We start from the raw sequence: 6,000 nt of genomic DNA on the forward strand, positions 1-6,000 counted from the left end.
TCTGACCCAGGGAAGATAAGCAAAGAGGTAGAAATTTTACTTAAAAGCTTGTACCATGGTCTTTTATTTCTCCATTTGCTGACAAACTAACATCAACAAATAGAATTAAAGTGTATATATATATATTATATACACATTTAAATCAATTATATTTTGTATCATATTAATATATTAAAAGCAGAATAAATATATTAAATTGCAGAAACAAGAAGAAACTTGTGGTTTTTAATAATATCTAGTTTATGGTGGGTTTTGGTTTTGGTGTTTTGTTGGGGTTTTTTTTTGACAGAACCTTCCTACAACCTACTTTGTCATAGGCCCACAGAATCACAGAATGGACCTTTCAAAGTCATGTAGTTCCAATCCCCCTGTGGTGGACAGGGACCCCAAATCCTTTTTGTCAGGGCTGCTCCTGGTCTGTTCGTCCCCCAGCCTGGACTGACAATGGGGCTGCATCCACCCAGGTTCAGCACCAGCACCTGGCCTTGCCAAAACCCCCTTCTCTTCCCCTATTTCCCTTGAATTCAGAGTAAAAAACTAAAACAAAACCCAAAGGAAGCTGCTTCTTTCCCTAATTATCATTAATCGCCCACTCCTGGGGGCTGGGAGGGGTCTGTGGTGCCAGAGGGTGGCACAGCTGGGTCCTGGCTTTCCTCTGTCTGGGCCCTGCTTTGTCCTCCTGGATTCCAGGCAGGCTGTCAGGCTCCAGTAATTGAGTTTTTATAGAGTAGAGAATAATAGCAAAGAACTGCAGCTCTTCCAAAGCACCAATCTCAAAAGAAATGACAAAGGAGAGAGAAAACAGCAAGAAGAAGTGGTCTGGACAGAGTGCTGCAAATGCTGTGTCAGCCACTCGTATTAATGTGATCCATTCACCTGCCAGCATGTCACAAACCATCAGAAAAAAACATAACAAAATCTAGCATTTACTGGAAATTCAAGGATATTGTCAAGCAGGGATTCTCGGATGTCATTTCATGGGTTCTGGTTTTACATTATATTTTCTTTATATTTACATTATATTTACAATACTACCTGGAAAGGGAGGAATGAGGGAAAATGGAGTTTATTTAGCTTTCTGACTTTTACAACAAGGACGGTAAGAGGAAATGTACATTTTGGATCCTTTTGCATATCAAAAGCAAAAGCATATCTTAAAAACTTTAAGTAGTAAAGCTGTTTATGCAGACACTGGGGTTCAACTCCTTAAACTGGCAAATAAGGTGGTGCAGGGCTGGATTACTCAGGTGTGAGAAACAGATTTGTTGAGAGTTCTTAGGACTTGACAAAAGGCTCTATAGTATTGTCTTAGCTTGGAAATGGGGGTGTGTGTTCTATTGCCATCTGTCAGAGGTGGGGCAGTGCTCTGCTGTTCATTGGGCAGTTTTCTTTATCTCTCCCACAGCCAATCCTCCCTCCAGGAGATCTCTGCTCTTCATGGGCCATTCATTATTAATTCTCTTCTGTCCATGGCCAGTGAGTGTCCCTGCAGGGCTGATCCAATTCCATTATCCCATGGGGAGATGCTCTGCCCAGGGGAGGAGCCAAGCATTCCTACCTGGATCCAATCTGAGGTTTGGGACAGCACAGCAGCCTTTGCCCAGTGCATTGCCAGAGGAGCAGCTTCTGCTGCCCTGCATGGCCAGAGGGAGCCCAGGCCCATCTCCAGCAGCCCTGGAGCTGCAGAGGAAAACTCCCCCCTTGTGCAGGATCCCTGCTCCAGCAGAGCCACAGCTGGCACTGCAGGAGGGCTGAGCCCCCATGGGATGGGGCTGTGCCACCCCCTGACACACAGGGGACAGGGACTGCTCTCACTCTGGCAGTGGTTTGTTTTCTGGGGTTTTTTTGTACTATTGCATTTGTATTTTTTAATTTTCCTAGTAAAAAACTGTTATTCCTACTCTCATATCCTTGCCTGAGAGCCTCTTAATTTCAAAATTATAATAATTCAGAGGGAGGGGGTTTGCATTTTCCATTTCAAGGGAGGCTCCTGCCTTCCTTAGCAGACACCTGTTCAAACACCTCAGTGTCTGCATGTCTTGGATTGAACAATTACTGCCTGTTCAAACCAAGACATGCAGACACTGAGGTGCAGCTCCTTAAACTGGCAAATGAGGTTGTGCAGGGAATACTCAGGAATTGTTTGAGGCTTTATTCACACTCGGTGGACAGCACTGTTGGATTCCTTGGGAAGGAGCTCAGGCCAATGTGTTGTGTTGCCAAGTAGGACACAAGGAAACTTGGTGGGATTTAGACCTCATGGTTCAGCAGTGGAGATGCTGCTGTGGCAGGTGATAACCGCACCATGCACAGAGATTTACAAAATGCACAGAGAATGGTGGATAAAATGGACCTGTAAATCACATGGCACTGGGCAAATAGCCCCATAAGGGTGTCAGCTTTGGTGTTTTCCTTTGCCTCTTGATGGGGAGCCTGTCCTGATAGCATTACCTCCTCTCCAGCCCCTCCTTAAGGCAGCAGCATGAGAAGAAGGAGGAAGAAAGGAGCATTTGCTTGCTTGATTTAGCCAGGTGTGGACCTGTACAAACAGCTGTCTGGACTGTTAAACAGCTCTTTCCTAACACTGCTGACTGACAGGGCTCCTGAGCAGAAGCCTCTGGAAGTGCCTGCAAACACTTGTGTGGCAGCTGCAGGCTGTGCCCTGTGCCAGGCTGCACTCAGGCTGTGCCCTGTGCCAGGCTGCTCTGGGGCTGTGCCCTGTGCCAGGCTGCTCTGGCTCTCTGCACTCAGGCTGTGCCCTGTGCCAGGCTGCTCTGGGGCTGTGTCCTGTGCCAGGCTGCTCTGGCCCTCTCACTTCATCCCTGTGGAAGTGCTTGGGTCCCCAGCCAGGCAGGGAAGCTCCTTGGACACACCATCCCTGCTGTGCTCCCTTTGCCAGTATCTCATGTGCTGCAGTGTCTGAGGCACTCCTTGTGCTTGATGAATTCTACCTGACAAATTCTCTCTCTCTCTCTTCCCTCATCAGGCCCCATATATTTATATTTTCTTTTTCAGGTGAGATTTGTAATCTTCCTACTTTGACATAATCACTCCTAAAATGATATCTAGGGGGTATACACTCCTAACTTTTTCTGTCTTAACACTGTGCAATTGATATTCTGGACATAAATAATACATCTATTCCCACTACTTTCCAACAATGTTTATGCTGATACACTTTTAACCCAGTTTTAACCTCCATGTCTCTGGTTGTGCCTCAGCTGAACTGCAGCCTGTGTCACCCTGCTGAAAAATCAGGATCCTTGCCACTGTCAAGGGAAGTAGAGAGACCCAAAACATTCTTGGTGAAATCCATGGGAGTTACTGGAGGCTGAGATAGTTTATTAGGCATTTATTATCATCACACCCATTAATTCGAGGCAGTAAGATGGATATGCAGTTATAGAATTATAGAAAAAAAATAAAATCAATCCTCAAAATATTGGCCAATCAATCCAAACAACCATCATCAGAGTCCAATTAACAAATCACTCTTGGTAAACAATCTCCATAACACATTCTACACATGCCAAACAACAGGAGCAGCAAGTAGAGATGAGAATTTGTTTCCTCCTCTATCTCTGAGCTTCTCACTGCCTTCCCCAGGAAAAATCCTGGGAGAGAGAATTATGTCTCTCTCTGTTCAAAGAGTAGGTGAATACCACACTTGATGATGAAAATGAGTTCCAAAATCTTTTTTTCTGTCACTCCCCATGAGTTTCCCACTGGTGCAAAGCAGCCCTGTGTGTTTTCCAGAGGGACCTCTGGTCACTGTCCCCAGAACTCTGCTGATGCCTCTAAACTGCAGGGCTGTAGGTACTGAACTGAGTTAATCAGAATGTGAAGTTTTGTGTCCAAATTCTGCTCTGTCATGGATTTTCCCTTGAGCTAGAGGAGAGTTTGAGGCTCATAAGCTCTAAAAGCACATCCAGACAAAGAAATGGCCCAGCTCTGCCTCCTGACTTGCAACAGTGACAGCTCCTGAGTGCTCTTGAATGCCTGAGCTGTTCTTTGCAGCTTCACTTCAGCCACACTCTGGTGTCATTCCACACAGGAGTGAGCAATTCCAGCTGAACCCTCACCACTGCTTGGGGAGACCTTGGGCATTTCATCCCAGAGAGGGATAATGGATCTGATACTGCCAGATCACCCTTTTCTCACAGCAGCTCAGAATCCAGCACAGGTAAAGGCTGGCAGGGAGCTGTCCCTGAGTTTGCCTGAAAGCAAAAATGATTTTTACAGCTGTTAGACATCAGGAGACTCTCTGGGAGCTCTGGATAGCTTGCACTGCAGTGTGCACACATCTCCCAGGCATTCCCATGGAATTGCTTGCTCACATCTCTGAAGGGGCTTGTTTATCTCCCTGTAGCTGTTGGGCAGATGACTTTTATTTGTGTGGGAGATCTCCCCAGAAATTTGATGGCACTTCTAAGCAAAGTGTTTTTCCCTGCACAGGGCATGTCCCAGGCATCAGAGAGTCAGGGTTTCACCATGGTCACGCTCCTTGCCATGTTCACACCACCACAGCATTTTCACCTGAGGCTTGCCATGTTGTGCAAACAGAAACCCTTTGTCCAGAAGGAACCTTGGTATTTTTATCCTTAAATTGAAACCCAGTGAGTAACATTCCCCAAAGTGCTCTCTAATTATGGGCTCCTCCACTCCTAAGCATCAGATTGGGTTGGGCTTGCAGCAGGAGTGTACAACTGAGCGTGGTGTGTGCTTTGAGCTCCAGAAAATTCAAAGACCACCAGAAAATTCAAGCCCAAGAGGTATGAAAATGCTCAAACTGAGTCATCAGAAATGAGTGGACATTTTTTAAGCCTTCACTGCCTGCCAAAAGCTGCACAATGACTCAACATCATGGTCTGAGGCAAACCCTGGTGCTGTGTGTTACCTATTAGACCGTGTCAGATGTGAGGGATAGAGAAAATTATAAATCCAGTCAGAAATTCCACTGAGGAGACACCAGAGATCTGCTGCACAGACCACCAAGGGGAGTTGCAAGGGCTTTTGTTGATCTTGGAAGAAAAGACAGCACTGATACACAAAACAGTGTCCTGAGCGAGAGGAGAGCACTGAACACCCACAGACAAAACCACTGGAGGAGAAAACTCAGGATATCCTACATGCTGTATCAGGACACAGAATCTATTTGAATAGCTGCCATATTTTAATTGCTTCCAACAGTCCTGGTTCTTGGCTCTGTTGTGTATTTCTAGCAACAGTGCTGAAATTATTGTATAACTGAGGGAAAAAAAAAAGAGAAACTTATCATCGGAACCACTTGTCAGGCTGAAAAAGGTTGCCAAAGAAAATTTTCTTTTTCCTTTTTATTGTTCTCCAGACAAGCTGGACAGGGGCTCTTTTCTGTCATGCTGAAAAATCTAATTATATACATACATAAAAAAATAGATAGCACTAACCATTTGTCTCGCATGACTCACCACTGTCTGCAAATGTCATAAATGCTGGCAAGCAAACTGCAATCACAGAACACATTAGTGCCTCACAAGGCTGCCTGCCTTGATTACAGGCTGGCAAGGATTGGGCTGAGTAATTGGGAGAAGATGGGAGGAAGATTTCACTGGACATCTGGGATTATTGTGTGCAGGAAGCATGGCAGGAGACAAACACTAAAGGACAATCCAGTGCCTTCAATGGCAATCCCTGCTGCAGGCTGATACCATTTGTACCGCCCAGAAGAGATGAAGAAACAGAGCCTGTAATTTAAATAAATGGCTGTGAAACCCTTTGTTCATTTACCACTTGGGCCTCCTGTTTTAAAGAAAAAAAGGGGATCCCTGTCTGGAATAAATCTTCATGGCCACCTCCTGTGCAGGAGCAAGGCTGGGAAGCCCTGCCCAGCACCAGGTGGTAGGAGGAGAGTTCCTGCTTCCCCACAGTGGGACCCTGGACACCCCCACCAGGTGCACAGCAAATGCATTTCACTGCCTCAGCAGCCCCACTGGAATACCAGGGTCCCTCTGGATCCTTCTG

Source organism: Agelaius tricolor, unplaced genomic scaffold (genome assembly GCF_023055355.1).
Source record: "Agelaius tricolor isolate 1412-34295 unplaced genomic scaffold, bAgeTri1.0.p SCAF_24, whole genome shotgun sequence".
Lineage (NCBI taxonomy): Eukaryota > Metazoa > Chordata > Aves > Passeriformes > Icteridae > Agelaius > Agelaius tricolor.